The 20,212-nt window shown below is 49.2% G+C and overlaps 1 long non-coding RNA gene across 1 annotated transcript; it reads right to left on the reverse strand.

The window, feature by feature from the left end:
• Positions 1-1,307: 1,307 nt before the first annotated feature.
• E330035G20Rik (RIKEN cDNA E330035G20 gene) lies at positions 1,308-15,594 on the reverse strand. The gene is made up of 3 exons (NR_166919.1): positions 15,370-15,594; positions 3,828-5,206; positions 1,308-3,299 (listed from the first exon to the last, which is right to left on the reverse strand). It is a non-coding gene; the product is annotated as an RIKEN cDNA E330035G20 gene (long non-coding RNA).
• Between the last annotated feature and the right edge of the window lie 4,618 nt (positions 15,595-20,212).

Consider the following 20,212-nt stretch of genomic DNA (forward strand, 5'->3'; position numbering starts at 1 on the left):
GGGGTAGTTCTAGGAGGGGAAGTGGGTGTGAATATTACCAAAATACATTGTTTGCATTCATGAAGTTCTCAAAGAATTGATTAGAAAAAAAATATATATGTGTGTATATATATATATATATATATATACACACACACACACACACATATATATATTCAAAAATGCAGCGTGAAGTATAAAGAAGGCCAAATCAAGTGGGCTGTGGACCACGTTCATGGATGGGGAGCTGGAGGCTGCCTATCCATGTTTATTCATAAGTCAATGGATCGCAACCAAAATGCTGTCCTGTTCCTTCTCAGTAAACACTGACATTTGGAGTCTCAAATATTGACATAACAGAGAATTCAGAAATAGATTCAAATATACATGGTCAACCGATTTGTGCCAAATCTATAGAGACTATTCAACCACAGAGAAAACACAATTCTTTGGTAGATAATGCTGGGTTCTTGCCCATTCTATGGTACCACCGTTTTACTTGTAGGCAACAAGAGCTTGCCTCCAAAAGATCTGTGTATGAATTCTTACCCAGCTTTGTGTGAAATATACAAAAGCTGGAGACAACTCAAATGTTCAGCTGGTGAATGTGTTAACACATCGGGCACATTCATTCTCTGTTCGTAAATGCATGCGGATGGTTCGGAATAATTTGCTAAGGGAAAGAAGCTAGTTCCCTCCACCTACCCCCAAGTAGTGAGATATACTCTATGCCTCTATTTGTATAAATTATGGAGAACTTGAACTAAGCTGGAGTGACTGGCAACTTGGCAGTGTTTTCCTAGGGACAAAGCCAAGGATACAGAACTAGGAGGAGGAGGAGGAGGAGGAGGAGGAGGAGGAGGAGGAGGAAGAGGAAGAGAAGGAGGAGGGGGTTAATGTCCCTGTGTCCCTGTTTCTGCCATGGTAGCAATGACCTTACACGTTCAACAGTACAAATGCATCACATTTTATACTTCCATCATGTGCAGGAGAGTATGGGCGGCGCATCCTGTGCAAGCATCGGAGGCTGAGCTTGGACGCCCCAGCACCCACATAAGACCTGGGCAAGGTAGCAAACACCTGTTACTCAGGTGCTGTGGGATGGAAGCAGGAAGATTACAGGAGTTCTAGTCAAGCAGGCCAGCTAGAAAACCAGTCAGCTCCAGATTCAGTGAGAGACTCAGTGGAGAATATCAGAGAAAGACATGATTGTTGACCTCTGGTTTCTGTACCCATGCATAGGCAAGCACAGCCATTCATGCACATGTGTGAGCAATAATGCATGCACACATGCGCGCATCCCCCCACGCCACACACACGCACCCTGTGCCGCCCTGTGCAGTTTATTTTGTGTCAATCATCCAACACTGCCTTTTAACAATACTATCATTAAAGTACACATTGTAAAAGCAGTCTGGAAGAGAAAGACTATAAAGGCACTGTGGTGAGGCAGGTGCCAGTGTGCTCACAAATACACAGTCCAGACAACACACAGTGCAACACAACATCTCAAGTGAGAAGAGGAAAACAATAGTCAGATCCTGAGCATCCTGGGAGCTTTCCCACAATGCACTGGTGAGAGGTATGCGTGGACCAGAAGGAAACAAAACTGAACACATGAAGAATGCAGGGCCAGGCTGTGTGCATGAGACAATGCAAGTTGTTCTGAGTGACCTCGGAGGGAGACTGTGGACCGCAGTGCTGAGCGCTCTGGTTGACCTCAGAGAGAGACTGAGGACCGAATAACAGCAAAGGGAGACTGTGGACCGCAGTGCTGAGCGCTGATAATAGCAGCATAAGATGGTGCACGCAAGCACGAGGGCCCACGGATGCTAACCCAGGGTCTGAGGGGAGCAACCAAAGAACACAGAGCATTTCCTTAGATGGACATGAGAACAGTATCTATCATGATACAATCCAGCACTGCCCTTTCACATTGACTCTGCCCTCTGCCTTCGGTGTGCTGGAGAGCCCAGCAGCAAAGGGTGGCAACGAAAAGAAAGGGCATTTTAAAAACATTTATTTTTGTCTTATGTGTACAAATGTTCTGCCTGCGTGTACGTTTGTGTACCATGCGCATGTTTGGTGCATGCAGAGGCCAAAGAGAGTATTGGATCCCTTGGTACTGGAGTTACAGAGGGTTGTGAGCCACCATGCAGATGCTGGGAACTGAACCCAGATCTTCTACAAGAGCAGTCAGCATTCTTAGTCACTGAGACATCTCTCCTGCCTTATCCCAAGCTGTGCAATTTTCAATGTAATCTACTGAAAACAATTAGAATCCACCGGAGTCCAGTGAGTTGAAGAAAATAAATTCAGCATAAGAAATAGCAAAAATGAGAGATAGATAGTAAAGGTGATGTAATAAGAAGCCAGATGTGAGAACAAATCACCGTTCCCAAGGTTACAGTAGCAATGTTGGCTTGGAAGGGAACAGCTAGACTGTGGTGGAAGGCTTGAAGGAAGACTTTAATATAGGAACAGATAAACCATCTCCACGGATGGAAAGAGTCACTGCTAATGAAAATTCTCTTTAAGTTAATACAAAGATTAAATGAGTTTTCAATCTAGTCCAAGCTAGTTCATAAAATTAATAGATCATAGTGAAGTGACCAAGGTAAGGCCATCTTGTTCTGACTCCATTTGTGTTTGCTTAGTTCTCAGCCCTCTTCTCCCCTCTGCCTTGGCAACACTTGAGATTTCCATGACCTTGACCGTGGTCAGATATAGTAACTAAAATAACATTTATACAAACAATATCAACTAGGATAAATGAAGAAGGTATACATCAAAAATAGTTGCCATTATTTTTGTCTGAAACAATCGCTTATGCTCTGTCAAGAATGAATGCTTTAAAGTCACCCTGATCCTCATGGGTTTTGTCTTTTAAAAATTCTGTGCCCCTGATATTCAGCATGAAAAGACTCTGAGACATTAGCCCACTCTTGGTTGCCAGTCAAAATTAAAGGGCTCATATATACACTTAACTGGCTTAGTCAGTGTAGTTGACTCTCTCTTTCTCTCTTAGATTATTGAATAGCCGTGGTCCGAAAATAGTCAAGATATGCCTGAAGACAAATGAGATCTTCCCTTCTGGATGTCAAGACCCTGTAGGTGGGACAGAAGCTTGGAAGGAGGTGTTGTGGTCTCTTGAGGTCCATGTCAACAGAGCTCTGAGCAGCACTTGGCACGGCACAGTTGTAAAGCTCAGGTCTCTAAAGGGAACAAGTTACGGTTCAGGGATGGAGACATGCAGCAGGAGGGAGAGCCAGAACAAGGCTGTCAGCACACATGGCGGTGGCGTGAGATACGTGGGTTCCCTGTGAAGAAAGGGTGAATTCATTAGATCCACAGTACTGCTATTACAGGACACAAAAACCCAGTTTGCACCATAAACTAAAACCAGTCTCAAGTGGGTCAAAGTCTGAACATGAGGACAGGGAACTGAGAAGCTAACGGACGGGTTTACGTGGACACCACAAAATGGAAGGGAGCGTCTGATGCAGCAGACGCATGAAAATTTAAAGTTCTGTTCAGCAGAAGACACCATCAACAAAGAGAAAAATACAAGCCTTGGTCGGGGAGGATATATTTATAACCCGTATAACCAATAAAGTATCACTACCCAGATACATAAATAATTCCTCGAAATCAATAAGGGAACAGCAAGCGGGCGATGGAAGAATGAAGAAATGATAAGAAACAATAAATATGGGGAGAGGACGCCTCGCCATAAATATGTGAACTCGTGTTCAGCTTCAGGCCTAACACAGAGAAGCACAAATTAAAACAACAAGATGCCATCTTTCACCCATTAGAGTATAAAGAATTAGGAAATCTGATCTCACCAAGTGCTGCTGTGAATCCGTGGAACCGGAAGCTCTGAGAAGTTCTGGCTGGAGGGTAAATTGACATTACCATCGAGACAGCCCGCTCGCTTCTTAATCATGATCGTTCAGCACGCTCGCGGGTTGGGTTCACCAAACACCTGTCACCTACCAAGAACTGTTCGGAGCTCTGTCCATACGAACCCCAAGGGTCCAAGGTTGCCCTCCCAGCCAGAGGGTGTTGTCCTGAGGGCCTGCATTCGCAGACTCCAGGTGGCAAACACGCAGCGGGGCATCAGACATTGCTGCCCGTCAGGCAGAAGAGACAGGCTGAGAGTCCCATCCCTGGGAAGAGATGAGACGCCATGCCTTCTTGACCCAGTCAGCTAAAGCTAGCTGGATTGCCATCAACCACCACACTAAGAAAGTTGGATGTTGCTTGAAAAAAAAAAAAAAAAGGAAGCTGCCACTATCGCTGCCACTTTGCCACGTGGGTAAACTTTCAAACCCATGAACTCGTGTGAGTGGATATGTGCACATCGTAGAAAGTATACATCTAGACACCAGAAAGGCAACCAGGCACCACGGGCAGAGCAGGGACCACCCTCTACCTGCCGAAGCTGAGACATTTGTAAGAAGGAGATACGAGCTTGGGAAAGTAGGGTCAGCCTGGAGAAGCCAGGACCCTGAGGGAGGAGGATGACGACAGAAATTACTACATGGGCACCTGATGTTCGGAATCCACTGAGGTCGTTGCTATAATTCACTCAGGTAGAAAAGGCAGAGGTTTAGGACACACCCAAGTAGCATTTGATAACTCACCCCAGCCGGCCTGGGGATTCCTTAGGAAGTAGGAACAGAGAAAGCTGTGCTCTGAGCGGCATCTGAGGACCTCGTTAAAGTTGGAGCAACATGAGGATACCCACACCCCACTTCTAATCCTCACAAGGAGCTAGGTCAGTACAGTATTAAAAAAAAAAAACTGCAGGTACCGGGTCAAATGATATTGTGGCTCACTGAGAATACAATGAGGTCTAGAGAACCAGAGGGTGTGGGGAGCAAGGAAAACTCAAGAGAGCTTACTGATGCAGTCAGGGCAGGGCAGGCCTACAAATCTACCATGTAAAAGCAGCTGCCTGTTGACAGTGGCCAGAGAAGCTGAAGCCCCCTAAGGAAAATAAATCCAACAGACACGCAGACAGAACCCATGCTGTGGATGGCTGTAAACTCTACTGCGGCATAAAAGAAGATCTGAGCAAGTGGAGACAGAGATGCCCGGTTCTTCTGTGAGGAAAGGCTGTGAACCACCACAGTCTTCCACAGCGATCTGTCCACACAGCGGAATCCCAATCAGGTGGCAATCCAATCTCCCGTGGATTTGACAGGCCGTGTGAAACTCCCTGGGAACAGAGAACAGTTTTAAACATTGGTGTTTGACAATGGAGAGTGATGGCAATTGGACTTGCAGACACAAGTTACATGTGACAAGGAGACTGCTCGGCAGAGCAGTGGAGACACTCGGGAGACAGAAAACACAAGCAGTCGGGGGCTGGGAGTCAGGAGACAGGCTGTCCCCTGGGACAGGCTGAGGTGTGTCACAAACACCGGGAACATTCTGTGAGGTAAAGAAAGTCATCTGAAGATAGACAAGCTTGAAAACCGGTACTGGCTTCACCATTAATCAGGGGGACGTTGGTGAACGCGACCATGAGATATTACTTTTCTTCCCTAAAACTGGGAGGAAACTGTAAAAGCAGACAGATGACTTCTTGCAGTGGCAGACATAGCAAAGGCAGAGTTGGCCCGCGTGGCCGGTGGGGAGTCCTGATTATGACACATGCCTGCACTTGGGAAATAGGAAAAAATGATTAAAGGAGAGAAGAAGAAACAAGTCCATTTTTTTTTCCTAGCGAGAGAGCCTGCCACACAGCAGTATCACCCATAAGAGAGAAGAATCTACAGCTATCAAAAAAAACGAGGTCAGGCTGCATGTGCCAACAGGGAGAGCTCCCGAGACACTGTGTTAAATATAAAAAGCAAGCTGCAGACAACCCATGAAATATGTATGACTCCATTTGTGTGACAGCAAAATCGCCAGACAAAACTGTATATTTCCCTCCCTACGAGCGCATGTGCGCTGGCCACAGGGAAGAAGATAGCCATTCCCGCTGCCGGGAGGGGCCCCGCTCAGGAGCAGCGCTCAGTACCACAAAAGGCAGTGGGCTGAGTGTTCCCCATGCTCCCGTCCATGTGCGGTGGGCATGATTTAACAAATGACTGAAGACAATAAAAAGAAATTAAAAATGGGCCACTAGGTGTACAGATTGCAAGCTTAGGAAGGAAGAAACTGAAGGTTGAGAGTCCAGTGTCAGAGATGGATGGACGATGCTTGAAGCCGGGGACAGAAGGTATCACCTGAACAGGATGAGCCCCGGAGAGCTGCTCCACAGAATAGGCGAAAATTGGTCAGGTGAGCTGGGGCATGGAGACCAGGGGGGCAGCTGAACCCCACTGTGAGATAGGGAACCTTAAGGAAGAGCCAGACTGAAGGAGATGGTGGTGCTCAGAGGTGGAGGAGACGGAGTCCACCAGTTGTGGTTTTGGAGAACAAATCTCGCTATTGCAGGTAGAGATAGCAGGAAGGCAGGGAGTGGGCAGGAGAGGAGGGAGGTGCATGCGTAGGGAGAGACTGGGAATGGTCAGGCAGACCAGTGGAGACCAGGAAGGGCTCCCACAGAGGGAGAGGAGCTGGCCATGGGCAGCCAGACGAGGCAAGGGACTTTTCCAATCCATGGCCACATCCTGTGTACTCACAGGAGTTGGTAAGGTGAATCTTGGCACTCCCAGCTTAGATGTGGGCTTTCCTATGAGGGCAAGGAGGAGAGGGAGAAGCCAGGAGGACTTGCACCATTCAATGAGATCAGTCCTGTCCTACAGTCAAGGCCAGATGTTCTTTAACATGGTAGGATGGCTAAGCAATGCTTGGGGCCAGGGGAGGCAGGGATGCCTGCCCATCCTTGTGGAATGTTCTGGTTGCCCTGGCTGGGAACTGGAGGACAGGAGAGATACCGAAGACTAATATGGAACCTCCATCCAGTGAAGGCTGGGGCCACCCAAGTTGGGAATTGTCTTAGTCAGGGTTTCTGTTCCTGCACAAAATGTCATGATCAAGAAGCAAGTTGGGGAGGAAAGGGTTAATTCAGCTTACACTTCCACATTGCTGTTCATCCCCAAAGGAAGTCGGGACAGGAACTCCAGCAGGTCAGGAAGCAGGAGCTTATGTAGAGGCCATGAAGGGATGTTACTTACTGGCTTGCTTCCCCTGGCTCGCTCAGCCTGCTCTCTTATAGAACCCAAGACTATCTATCAGCCCAGGGATGGCACCACCCACAATGGGCCCTCCCACCCTTGATCACTAATTGAGAAAATGCCTTATAGCTGGATCTCATGGAGGCATTTCCTCAAGGGAGGCTCCTTTCTCTGTGATAACTCCAGCTGGTGTGAAGTTGACACACAAAACCAGCCAGTACAGGGATGGAGCCTCCATGCAGTGAAGGCTGGGCCACATGAGTTGGGTGTTTCCAAGCCAAGGAATGAGCAAAGTCCTTGGACAACAGGTTGGACCCAGAGACTTGGCAAGAGAAGAACATAGAGGGTTCCGTGGCCAGGGTCTGCCTGGGACCCTCACTGACCCAAAGAAACTGTCATGTGAGCATGCAGCCATCACTTTCATTTCATCCACAGCCCATTGCCATTAAACCATGTGACTTACCTTTTCATCAAAGTAAGAGCTCACTCAGGTGTCCAGATACAAAGGCATCTAAGAACCTGGATATTCTTAATCCAGGCAAATCCACGCATACAATCGCCATCCTTATAGAGAGGATGGAGGAGGCCAGGGGAAGAAGTGTGTGTCTGTAGGTGGAGGATGGCATTTCTCAGGAACGCTCAAGCCATTCCCAAAGCCCACAGAGCAACCTGCACTCAGTAAGTGGATTAGGCATCCCATCTTCTGAATCCAGTTATGTCTCGTGGCCCAAACTCAAGAACAACGGAGGGTAAAATGGGTAATGAAAAGCTGTGTCCAACCTCAAGCTTTAAAAACAAAATATCAGAAATAAATTCTTTTCACTGTACTCAAGAATTGTCTGTCACACACTGGGAGGCACAAGGGCGGTGGTGGTGGTGATGGTGGTGTGCGTAAGAAATGGGGGCTGTCTGGGCCCCAGGCTGGTACTGACAGTCAGTTGACTCCACCAGCTGAGAGGGAAGTTCTTCAGACCGGAAAGTGCCATGCAGGATGAGATTTGTCAGTGTCCATCCTTCAACGGGAAGAGAAATCAGAACGCGGGCCATCACCACATAATGTGCAATGGCTTTAATATCAACTCCCCTTAAATATTAGATGCACCGAGAAAATATTAGCTAAATTATCACAGACTAATATGATCAGTTTCCTCTAGGATAAAATGTGATAAATGGGTTTTAATAAACTAAGGAGAATTATATGCATCATATTCTTGGTTCCTGTCAATTTTATTTAGAGTAAAATGCCATTGCGATAATTAGTTGGTTTTTACTGTGTTCATTAAAAGCTTTTCTAATGACCGCTTGGAGGAATAAGTAAAATTAATTTCTGTCTCGAGCATCCTAAGAATTCATCACACAAACAAAAAGCAAATTCCAGGTCCGTGCAAGATGGGGCGGTGGCTGTGGCTTCGGCGCTTCGAGGCGAGGCATCTGCCATGCGTGTTAAGATCCAGGCGTCCACAGTGGTGAATGGGGTACAGGTCCCCCCTTCTCCAGGCAGCTTTCACTGCTATAGTCAGAGCTTTCCCCTGTAACCAGGGAGTCTGGGGTTCTAAACTTGGGGTCCCATCCCATCTCCTTTCAGAAAGGGAACTCCTAGGCCACCTTCTTTAGCCGCATACTAGGCGGTGCTCAGCCTGCCTTGAGCATACAGTGTCCAGTCTGTGGGCACATACTGTCTCTGGATGAACCACAGCTGGTAAAAGGGCTAGGGGGGACCTCCAGGGTTAGTCATTATAATAGTTATTTTTGACAACGTTATAAAAGCTAGAGTCACTTGGGAAGAAGGACCCTCAGCTGAGGAATTGTCATCCATCAGACTAGCCTGTGGCTTTGTCATTGGGACATTCTCTTGATTGATGATTGGTGTTGGGGGGGGCAACCCCCTGTGGGCAGTGCCAACCCTGAGTGAGTAGGCGTTCCTAGATTGCACAAGTAAAGCAAGCCGTGGGGAGCAAGCCAGTGAGCAGCATTCCCCCATAGTTCCTGCTTCCGCTCCTGCCTGAGTTTCTGCCTTTGCTTCCCTCAATGCTTGAGGTGGTAAACCTTTAAATTAACCCTTTCCTCCCCCTGGTAACTTTTGGTCATGAAATCTATCACAGCAACAGAAACCAATCTAGGACTGAAATTGGAACCAGAGGGTGGGGTGTGGCCGTGCTGACCAGAATGTATGCCTTGGGCTGCTATGCAGAGGAAGGTGGAATGTTTAGGAGCTTTGGATTGGAAAAGCCAGTGAGTGCTCAGAGCTTAAAGAGCTGTAGTGGGAACTTGGAAGATAACACTGAGGATGGAAGCCTGCCTTATTAAATTTAAAGAGAAGTTTGAGAGTCCCTCAAAAGCTCTGTGGGGGGGACCCGTGCTGGCTGGTGTTGTGTGTCAACTTCACACAAGCTCTAGTTATCACAGAGAACGGAGCCTCACTTGAGGAAATGCCTCCATGAGATCCAGCTGTAAGGCATTTTCTCAATTAGTGATCAAGGGGGGAGGGCCCATTGTGGGTGGTGCCATCCCTGGGCTGGTAGTCTTGTGTTCTATAAGAGAGCAGGCTGAGCAAGCCAGGGGAAGCAAGCCAGTAAAGAATATCCCTCCATGGCCTCTGCATCATCTCCTGCTTCCTGACCTGCTTGAGTTCCAGCCCTGACTTCCTTTGGTGATGAACAGTAGTGTGGAAGTGTAAGCTGAATAAACCCTTTCCTCCCCAACTTGCTTCTTGGTCATGAGGTTTGTGCAGGAAGAGAACCATGACTAAGACAGTATCAATGTGATTTACTTGAATTGAGACCCTATGAATGGTCAGGGGAGGTTGCAAGGGCAGAGAACAATGAAGGGGGATGGGTGGGATTGGGGTTCATCAGAAAGAATTAATAAAAATTGAAAAAAAAGACTGTGGAAGTGAAACTAACTATACTGGGACAACTGATGCTGGTAAGGCAGGGCTGAGGAACAGGCTGCAGTAAAGGTGAGGCCACCATCACTGAGCTGAAATCTTGTGAAAAGTGACTCCTCAGGGTCAGCACACAGAGCGGTCCTGAAGAGGCCAGGGCTGCATCTCAGGCTGACAGCTGAACTCAGGACTATGTGGGAGTCTCGCACCTGATGCTGGTTTGCGCGGCCTGAAGCACTCATGAGGAGCATCTTGGCACCGTGAGAGGCGCTGGTGAAGTTGCGGCTCAGTCATAGAGCTGAGGGTGAGGTTTGAAGGGCGGTTACTGAGTATGGGGAAGCCTGCCTGGCTCTGAGGATGTGGGCATCCCAGCCAGGCAGTTGTGACAAAAGGACTTGAACATGACTTAGGAGGAAGAAGAGGAAGTACCTAGAGATGTCGCCACCTGCTTGACTCCACAGCATGGAACCTGGGTGTTCCTTTGGATAGAACTAAGTGATGAAGACCTCTGAGCTCATAGGGTTTTAGAACAAACCTGAGAACTTTGACAATGTGCAAGGCTGCTCACCTGTCTGTATTCACCCTTCCCATCTGGCTGCACACACTCCCAGCTGTCACCCACCTGTCATCTCCCCCCCCCCATCTTGTACACACTCACAGCTGCTGCCTGTCCTAGTTACTTTCTGCTGCTGTGATAAAAACACCATGACCAAGGCAGCCAGCCCAGGGACAAGGGTTTATTTGGTGTACGACTCCACAGGGACAAGGGTTCACAGGCGTCGTAGCTGGAGTAGCAAACTGAGCTCTCACCTTGAACCTCAAGCACCCACAAAGAGAAGACTCAAAATAGTGCGAGTTTTCAATCTCTTAAAGCTTGCCTCGACATACTTCCTCCACCAAGGCCACACCTCCTACACCTCCCAAACAGCGTTATCAACTGGGGACCCTATTCTTGAAATAGTCTTATATTTAAGTGAGATTATGGGGGACATTGCTTATTCAAATACCATCTGTGCACAGACTCATCACACACACACACACACACACACACACACACACACACACACACACACACACACACACACCTGTCTGCCTTTCCCATCCTTATCTGTCAGGCTTTGATTTAATGGGTGGCCATTGGTGCCTGGCTAGCACCTACCTGTGTTCCATACTGGCCTGCTCTGTTCCTTTTTATTATCCCACCAGGTCCTCAGAGCCGCCCTGCTAAGACCCACTACAGAGCCCTGCAGTTGGGCTGGAAGTCCATCAGCAGATACCACCACCCCAACTAGAGTCACCACTCTGCCAGTCTCACACTGAGCTGCCCAGAGGGCACATCCTCTCAGAGCATCTCCTGGGTTCCCTCCTATGAGAGACTTTTCAAGGAAGGCACATTGAGGACTGAGACCCCAATCAGCCAGCACCACTCAGAGAGGCTTTGCAGACCCCGAGTTCAGTGGAAAATGATGGCCATTCATCCTTTGGATGTTGGGGCTCATGAGCTGGAATGGACATTTAGAATACCTGCCTGGCTCCCCTCGGTGTCCCTGTCCACCTCAGTCTTCCTGGGGCAATGGCAGGAACTTACCTTACTGGCCTGGTGGCACTGACAATTGCCATGGTACATAACAGCTGGCTACATGGAGATGTACTTCAATGATGTCCAGTCAGCCTCGCCTGCCCCAGCTTGAACACCTTTATCATCAGGACAGCTCAGGCCTATGAGCCGATGAAGCTCACTGCCTTTCCAGATGTTCACGGGAGCCCTCTGCTCTATACACGAAGGGTCAAGTATGACTTCAGTCACATTGCTCTCATAGACCCTAGTGGATGAGCAAGCCCAAGTTCCCTCCGGTCCAGGCCTCAGGAGCAGAGCAGCAGCCCAGTGTAGGGTATCCCTTCCCTCATGGGCATTTCTCTGTGTTCTCAAACCCTTTCCCACAGTAGCCTCTACAGACTGAGTTCATCTCCCGTCCTCCCAGGAGGAAACAGGAAGAGAGGGACCAGTCTGAGGCCCTGGGGGGCAGCCTGCTTGTAGCTGCTCCCACAGTGAAATAAGTGCTTAGCACCCTGGCACTGCCCTCCTGGATTGCTGGCTCCTTGCCCCCTAATGACAGCCAGACTTGTCCCTGGCCTCCCCCCACAATCTTCTCAAAGGACTCTTCTTATTGGCCCACCTGATTCCCGGGGTAGAAAGTCATGCTCTTTCCCTCCCTGGCCAACACAACCTCACTCCCATCCTGCTCCTTTATCCCAAGGCACCATGCACCATCAAATGCATTGTTATGGTGTATTCCCTGTATTCACTGCAGTGGTTTGAGTTAAAATGGCCCCCTTAGGCTCATGGGGAGAGGCCCTATTAGGAGGTGTGACTTTCCTGGAGTAGGTGGAGAAAGGTGTCACTGGGGGTCGGTAGGTCTTGAGGTCTCAGATGCTTAAGTCAAGCCAAAAGTCTCCCCCTCTTCCTGCTGTCTGCCAAGTCCAGATGCAGACCTCTCGGCTCCTTCTCCAGCGCCATATCTGCCTGCGTGCCATCACGCTTTCTGCCACGATGACAATGGACTAAATCTCTGAGCTGTGAGCCAGCCCCAGTTAAATGTTTTCCTTTATAAGAGTTGCTGTGGTCACTGTGTCTCTTCACAGCAATAGAGACCCTAACTAAAGCATTTACTGAGCCAGTTGCCACCCTAGCTCCGCTCTGACCCACACATTCAATTCCATGGTACCAGAATGTCCCTGTTTTGTATGGTGATCAACTCATCATGCTCTGGGAATCTTTGAGGAATGAACATTCCAGAACATCTGCTATCTAATGTGGTAATCCTGTCCGTGTTTGCAAACATGTTGATACAAAGTGTTCTTCTGAAGGGAGGCCTTGCTCCTTGGGGTAGGTGCAGTTTTCAACTTAAATGGACTTTGTAAAGAGCTCTTCCTTGAACACTCAGCAAGCGCCAGAAACAGTAGCTAGCACCAAACCCTGTGCACACTGTCTTTCCTTACAGAGCATAATTTACAAAGTAGAAATACCAAGAGGTCAAAGTAACAAACAGTTTCACACATGCGCTGTAGTAGGTGGCCAAGGTTTAGCTCTCACTGCCCACATCCTCCTCCTTGTCAGTAGTGTGAGTGACAGTGTGTGATGGGTGAAGTGGGGTCAATGACAGGGTGATGTGACAGTGTCAGGCGTCCAAACCGCCAAAAGTAGCACTCTTACACTTTGATGCTAGTATTAAATAAAAACAAGGGTTTGAACAGAGTACTGATATGTTGTGACCATCCATCCAACAATTGGGCTGGAACTACCAGGCAGGGTGCGTGTATATACAGTGTGGATAGCTGCCCCGAGGGATGGAGACCTGCACTGAGGCATGGCTCACACGCTGCAGTAGGTGATGGGAAATGATGAAGTCCCATCACACAACTCACAAATGTGTGTATAGAGTCTGGATTTGCTCATTTTTGAATTATTTCATTTTGTGTTGTCAAACCAAGATTGACCTCACATGACTGAAACTACAAGCAGTGAAATTCCAGCGGAGTGGGAGCCTGTGGTACTCAAACATTCCCTGTAGCAACAGCACTCAGTTTGGACCACAACCTATACCCTTTCCCAGAGCCAGCCCTGGGCATGGCATCTCAAAGCCCGGCTCAGTGCTGTGTTGTCACGTGGGGAACAGTCATTGCAGCGATTCTGGCGATGGGTAATTTAGCTGGTAATCATGCCTCATGGTTGTTTATTCGCCGTTAGAAGCTGCTCCTCACACTCTCTCTAGAGTGAGGCAGAGACACACTCAATTAAGCTGGGGGTGAATCAGGCCCGTGGAGCCAGCTCCAGGGCTGGGGGGCCCAGGTACAGCCCAGGAGTAGTCTCTGTGCCTAGCAGTCAATCAGGGTACCCTAATTGGAAAGTGGTAATAAAAAGTAATTGAGTTTAATACATAATTTAGATCATTACCCGTTAAGTTAATGCCTCCCGCTTAGGTGTGGGGAGAAAATTATTTATCTCCTAGACGGGAAAGATTTCATTTGTTTTGATAATGGAATGCTCGCCAATTGACTTTAATAAGAGCAGTTTGTTAAATCAGATTTTGAATTGGGGCATGGATTTGAAGTTCATATGCTAATTTTTGACATGATATACTCAGCACAACCGTTCTTCCCTTAAAGGGCTGAATTTATTCTCCCCAGGGACCTCCCAGTCACGAGTCCCACGTTACAGAAGTTAAATGAGTCTTGTGTTTGATGGGAGGCAGTTCAGCTCCTTGCTTCCTCCCCCCAATTTTATGAAGAAGAGATGTAAGTTACAGAGCTCGGCTTCTTTGCGAACCCCTTCCCTCTCTAAAACGGTCCCCCGGCTGTGAACAAACGCTTTCGTTAAATACTGGAAAGGAACTTAATAACAAGCCTTACTTGGGCCTAACCATCTGCGATTCATTAACTCATTTAATTTCCTCGGCCTTCCTACCAAGTCCCTAGCAGTGCTCACCTATCCCGTGTGCACACATTGAGGCCAGGCCCCTGAGGACTAAGGTGCAGGTAGAACTTGGTGCAGTTTTCCTCCTGATCCAGGCAAGTGCTCACTCCATTTAGGCCTCTGTTTCCCTCTCTACTGAGTGGGAATTAGATGCCAAGAGCCTTGGAAGAGAAGTTCAGATCACAGGAAGACACTTGTGGTAGTAGTGTGTGTGTGTGTGTGTGTGTGTGTGTGTGTGTGTGTGCACGTGTGCGAGTGCGTGTGCGTGCGTGTGTGTGTGTGTGTGCGTGTGCGTGTGCGTGTGTGTGTGTGACATATGCTTGCGCTTCTCCCTGGGGTACCTGCCTCCAAGTCCTCACTGCCTTATGACCACCCTCTCTGAGGTCAGAAAGCCCTCAGAGGCCTTCTAACTGCCCTCTGGGACTCCAAGGAAGGCATGGCACTAATCTCCACTCTGGGAGACAAGCCTCAGGGACGCCAAGGAGGCATGTGGCACCCTGGAAACTTCTGTATTCACTGAGGTCATCTCAAGATTTCTAGAAACTTGGTTTCTTCATTTCTGTAGGGAGAGAGGAATCTGAACCCCCAGAGAGAGAAGGATGAATCTATCCTGCCTGAAGGGGCAGGGAAGGCCAATGGGGGGACCCTTGGCAGAGAATCTCCAGTCTCCACCCAGCCAGCTATGCACCCATCCTGGGAGTGGTCAGGATCTGAGGAAACCCACACACCCATCCAAAGCTAGGCCAGTCCGAGAAGGGGCCTGAAAAGTGGGAGTGAGAGGGGCCAGGATTGGACCACAGGCCCGGCAGCCACAGCAGCATCCAACCCAACTTCTTCAGCCATGGGAGTCACTCAGCCGTCAGTCACACTTGGACTCAGAGATGGTCCGAGCTCACCTCTCATCCAGTAGCTTTGGGATTATCAGGAGTGTCGCAGCCTAGAGTGTAGCCAGCACGCAGCTTCTGGAAGCCCTGCCTGCCCAGCATGTTGGAGCTTTTCTGCCAGCAGACTGGATCATCACAACCTTCAAGGGAGAGTGAAACCCAGGCCTGGCCCCAGCACTGCCCAGCAGGACCTCCCGGGACAAGAAACTACTCTTCAATGTTACAATGTTACACACTGAGCACTCTACACTTGGCTGGCACTTGAGTCAGTTATCTTACACTTGTTTCTGTTTAAACAACTATGTGGTCCAGCGGCCACTATCCCACTCCTATCCAAGGTCGAGGGCCAACACTAGGAAGGCTGCCGCCACCACTGTGAGGGCGCCTGACCATGACCACTGCTTTAGAACAAATGGAAGCACTTGTTTACAAATTGTCCGTTGAAATTTGAGTTGCAAAAATTGGCATCAGGCCTCGCCTGCCAGGCCACCCGGATTGGAGGGTGATTTATTGAGATTGCTTTACCTGGGGCCGCTCTGGCCCATGCCTCGGAGTAATTCACACCGGGCTCATTTCGGATGCAGTCAAAGACCCCCGTATTTCACTATGACAATGTAATCACAGAGCCACATTAAAAAGTCATTATTGTTTAGAATCCAGCTTGGTTTGAAAAACACTTACTATAAAATTCAACAGCCTTTGTAAATTACCGAAAGGTTTACTCAAGAGCACTGGGCGCCGTGATTTAGACATGGAACTTACCACTTTATTGATTCGGTGGGATTTTGTCGGTCCCTGCATTTATGGGAGATGATTAGTGAGTGATCAGTGTAATAAACTACCTCGTGTTGGTTCATAAATAATGATGAATTGAATCTGCGCCCTCAAATTTCCCATGCACGCCACTCTGGGCCCCAGAGCCCCAGATGTACTTTCGGGGTGGCTCTGCAGAGGTACAGAGATCAGCCCGCACCTAGGTAGAGAAAAGTGAGGGTTTGCGATCTGGCTTCTCTCAGGATGCTGTGTCCTGCCTGCTGCCTCCCAGGAGAGCCGTGCTCTAGACAAACTCAACTTCCCAGCAGCTGCATAGGGTGTTGAGGGGCATTTGATGCAAGGCTCAGATGAGATTTTATGTTCTACCTCCTCATCCTGTCCAGACACAGGATTCATGCGTGCACACTCCCTAAGTCATTCATACATCATGCATGCACAGAATAGGGAATTGCTTCTGGTTACCCTGAGAGGCTGGGGACACAAAGCTGCAAGGAGCATGCCTGGCTACTGGAACCTGATACCCCTGCTCAGGATCACTGGAGATGGGCCATCCTGACACAAGCTCCCTATGCTGGGAGCAGAACATGATGTTGGCCTGCCCATAAGTAGCAACTGAGCTCAGCTTAGAAGTCCTGGCCTTGATGTGACTGCTCATCCCCAGGACCAGAAGGAAACTTCTATTCACAAGTTCTACTTATTTCCCTCCTTGGAAGTTTCTGTTGTACAAAGAGCATTGAGGGAACGCAGAGGAGGGAAATGGCTCAATGTGTAAATCATATCTCCCAGGACTGGGCATCTCAGAGGCACTCAGGGGAGTTCCAAGCAGAAACGGAGCTCAGCTAACCCATCTATCAAGGCTTGCTACAGTCACATGAGCTCAGACAGCTAACCCCTCTATCAAGGCTTGCTACAGCCACACCCTCACTATTTTCCCAGGCCTCCTGCCCAATACCTGCCTATACCCCACATCTCGGTCTTGCCAGGCCTGGCCCTGCCAGCAGCTCCAGAAAGCCAGGCAAGCAAAGCAAGCATGGCAGTACCCCACAAACACAGATTAAGCAAAATAGAGACTGAATTTTGAATTGAACTGTGTGACATGGAATGAGTTACGCAGAGCTGAAAGTGGATTGAGGGAGAAAGGGACCGAGGGCTGAACGGAATTGAACTGGAAACGGGTTAACAGACTCGATTGTAATCTAAACACCAAGCAAGCAGGGCAGCAAGGCAGGGACCCTCAATGCCAAGACTCCCACACTCAGAGCAGAAAGGAGGTCAGAGACCAAGGAGACTTCGCTCCTGCTTCCTGCCCTCTGGTCAGCGTTGCTGATGGGCCTGAAAGTTAAAAGTGTGAATCTGCCAGCTATGGAGCTTCACCCTGTGTGCTGTCCTGAGAGTTCTCCCAGCCTGCACTGCCCCTGTGTGCTGTCCTGAGAGTTCTCCCAGCCTGCACTGCCCCTGTGTGCTGTCCTGAGATTTCTCCCAGCCTGCACTGCCCCTGTGTGCTGTCCTGAGAGTTCTCCCAGCCTGCACTGCCCCTGTGTGCTGTCCTGAGAGTTCTCCCAGCCTGCATTGCCCCTGTGTGCTGTCCTGAGAGTTCTCCCAGCCTGCACTGCCCCTGTGTGCTGTCCTGAGAGTTCTCCCAGCCTGCACTGCCCCTGTGTGCTGTTTGTCCCAAGAGTCATCCACATGACACAATGGCAGCCACTAGAGCTGAGGTCACTCAGGCCTTGCCCAGCAGAGAGCCCAGGAGAACTAGATGAAGGAACATAAGGGACTCCAGGACAGCCGGGGAGACCCACATCAGGCTGACACAAATGATGAACGCCCATTGGGACCTGGGTCAACAGCTGTGTGGCACAGGTCGGTATAAACAAGATGTCATGGTTTGAATATGCTTGGCCCAGGGAGTAGCACTATTAGGAGGTATGGCCTTGTTGGAGTAGGTGTGTCACTAGGCATGGGCTTAAGACCCTCACCCTAGCTACTTCAAAGTGAGTCTTCCACTAGCCGTCTTCAGATGAAGATGTAGAACTCTCAGCTCCTCCGGAACCATGCCTGCCTGGATGCCGCCATGCTCCCACCTTGATGATAATGGACTGAATTTCTGAACCTGTAAGCCAGCCCCAATTAAATGTTGTTCTTATAAGAGTTGCCTTGGTCATGGCATCTGTTCACAGCAGTAAAGCCCTAACTAAGACACAAGTCCTCGTGAACTTGAGACCCAGTCAACTGGAACTGTACAGTGAGACGTCATCTGAAAACATCAGAGTAAAGAAACAAGATGGTGAAGGTGGCTGAATACACAGGAGCTGGGGGAGAGGAAGACATGCTTGTGGGGGTTGGGGGCCTGTGCTGAGGGAGGTCACAGATCAAAAGAGCAGTTGGGGGTCTGGAGCAATGGCTCAAGGGTTAAGAGCACTTGTTGCTCTTGAAAAGAGTTCAATTCCCCGGCACCCACCTAGCAGGTATCTCATAACCATTGGTCACTCCCGTTCCAGGTGATCTGACCCCATCTTCAGGCCTCTGTGGGCACCAGGTACACGGACGGTACAATAGGTACATTCAGGCAAGACATGCACTTACATAAAATTAAAACAAAGACCTCAGAGCAGTTGGTGTCCAGAGTGTGGCAGGGACTCAGCCCGTTCCTGCTGGCTGAAAACTCTGAGCACGCTCCCCGCCCTTCCCCCTCGGAGTGAGGCCTTTAAAACTGGGAAGAGCAATGAATGAGCCACACAGGGACCCAGGGCCTCGGTCCTTTGATCTCAAGCAATTGAGTTCTGCTCTTGGCACTTTCAGCCAATGGGACTGAATTTTTTTTTTTTACAAGAAATGAGTTCTAGGCAGGACTGTACCAGTTCTGCATCCTTTCATCTCTGAGCTCAGCCTGGGAGCGAGTCTACCATCTCGCCTGGGTCCCATCAAGGATCAAACTCGAGCATCAGGCGTAGTGGTGCACATCTGTAATCTTAGCACTCGAGAGGCTTTGGGGGGAGATTGTACGTTTGCGAGGAGCCTAGGCTACGTTGTGAGATCTTGTTCCGAAAACAAGACACAAGCCCTCAGACTCAGTGTGTGAGAGTTGGGCATTCCTCCTACCCCATGCCAGGCCCTGACCCTGGCAGCAGCTTGGTGAGTGTACCTTAGTGAGGGCCTCTCGCTGACCACGGGCGGGGCTTCCTTTGCTGAGGACCCCTATATCTCGCATCCTTGGACCACTGACCATCACTCAGGGCTCCTCACCTCTGGTTCTTCTGTGAGTTTAGTGGAGAGAGGGCAGCAGGAGTGTCCGAGGCTCCATGCTCCATCCCAGGAGGGGCCAAGTGAATTTGGCACATGGGAGACCGACCCTTATGGAGCCGACCCAACCTGGGGTAGCTTCTCTGTTTCTCCACCCCTCACCTGGCTGCTGAAGAGGTGGTGCTGTGCTGTGCTGTGCTGTGCTGTGCTGTGCTGTGCTGTGCTGTGCTGTGCTGTGCTGTGCTGTGCTGTGCTGAAATTATGGGCTCATAGTAGTCACACGGACACTGGAGCAACCCAGGCTCAGTCCCCAGGACCTTCTGACATCTCTTCCAGTCTTGACCTGCTGGTGGGGTAAAAGTTGGTCCCTGAATCAGGTCCCTGAGAGACTTGCCACTCTGAACCTACCTGGACCCACCATAGATCCGGCTTTCCATGTGTCTCATTGTTCTTCCCTTCTCATTTTGTTCTGAAGGAGGACGCAGAATGCTCAGCCTGTCTCTACATGATTTAAGCTTGGGGCTGGAGAGAGGGTTCAGCAGTTAAGAGTACTTGTTGCTCTTACAGAGGACACAGGTTCGGTTCCCAGAACTCATGCGGCAGCTCACAACTACCTGTAACTCCATTTTCAGGGAATCCAACACCTTCTCAGGCCACTACACACACACACAGTGTGCACACATACACACACACATAGTACACACATGGTGCACATACACACATCCATGTACATACACACACACATACACAATGCACATACATACAGTCAGAACACTTATACACATCAAATAAAATAAATAAATGTAACTACCTTATGCTGTTTCAGCCTGTCTGGGCTTCA

This window comes from Mus musculus, chromosome 12 (assembly GCF_000001635.26).
Source record: "Mus musculus strain C57BL/6J chromosome 12, GRCm38.p6 C57BL/6J".
NCBI classification, from domain to species: Eukaryota; Metazoa; Chordata; class Mammalia; order Rodentia; family Muridae; genus Mus; species Mus musculus.